The sequence below is a fragment of the Ipomoea triloba genome, chromosome 16 (genome assembly GCF_003576645.1).
Source record: "Ipomoea triloba cultivar NCNSP0323 chromosome 16, ASM357664v1".
NCBI classification, from domain to species: domain Eukaryota; kingdom Viridiplantae; phylum Streptophyta; class Magnoliopsida; order Solanales; family Convolvulaceae; genus Ipomoea; species Ipomoea triloba.
In genome coordinates, this window is record NC_044931.1 from 13296060 (window position 1) to 13297122 (window position 1063).

Genomic DNA, 1063 nt, shown 5'->3' on the forward strand with positions numbered 1-1063 from the left:
ACCAAATAATGGTATAGTATAGAATTAGACAAATATGGATAATAAATTCACATTCACATATTGTATTAATTTTTTTTTTTGACTGAAGTTTTTAAGGATGGATTTTAACGGATAGCGGAGATTATGTTTGCAAACATGTGACGGCTGTGGGATTTGAACCCACGCCCTTTCGGACCAGAGCCTAAATCTGGCGCCTTAGACCACTCGGCCAAACCGTCCATATATCAATATAATAAAATTTATGTTAGTCCAACATGACAACTTTAGTCTTAAATTGCATAGGAAGAGAATTAAATAGACATTTATTAGAAAATAATTCTACTTGTTTCAAATTTTGCACTATTTAATTTGTCCAATATGATAATTTTATATTCAGTAAGCAACAATAAAATTTTCGATATTCAAAACACTACTCGTACCATTATTTAGAACTAGGCAAAGATGGAAGGCGGGCTATGGATAATAAATTCCCATATCATATTATATATAGCGGAGATTATGTTTGCAAACATGTGACGGTTGTGGGATTTGAACCCACGCCCTTTCGGACCAGATCCTAAATCTAGCGCCTTAGACCACTCGACCAAACCGTCCATATATCAATACAATAAAATTTATGTTAGTCCAACATGACAACTTTAGTCTTAAATTGCATAGGAAGAGAATTAAATAGACATTTATTAGAAAATAATTCTACTTGTTTCAAATTTTGCACTATTTAATTTGTCCAATATGATAATTTTATATTCAGTAAGCAACAATAAAATTTTCGATATTCAAAACACTACTCGTACCATTATTTAGAACTAGGCAAAGATGGAAGGCGGGCTATGGATAATAAATTCCCATATCATATTATATATAGCGGAGATTATGTTTGCAAACATGTGACGGTTGTGGGATTTGAACCCACGCCCTTTCGGACCAGAGCCTAAATCTGGCGCCTTAGACCACTCGGCCAAACCATCCATATATCAATATAATAAAATTTATTTTAGTCCAACATGACAACTTTAGTCTTAAATTGCATAGGAAGAGAATTAAATAGACATTTATTAGAAAA

The 1063-nt window shown here is 32.7% G+C and overlaps 3 non-coding genes across 3 annotated transcripts; all 3 read right to left on the reverse strand.

Annotated features, from left to right (window-relative positions):
• Positions 1–138: 138 nt before the first annotated feature.
• On the reverse strand, positions 139–218 carry TRNAL-UAG. The gene has a single exon. It is a non-coding gene; the product is annotated as a tRNA-Leu (tRNA).
• Positions 219–513: 295 nt separating this feature from the next.
• TRNAL-UAG lies at positions 514–593 on the reverse strand. Its single transcript has one exon. It is a non-coding gene; the product is annotated as a tRNA-Leu (tRNA).
• Positions 594–888: 295 nt separating this feature from the next.
• TRNAL-UAG lies at positions 889–968 on the reverse strand. Its single transcript has one exon. It is a non-coding gene; the product is annotated as a tRNA-Leu (tRNA).
• Between the last annotated feature and the right edge of the window lie 95 nt (positions 969–1063).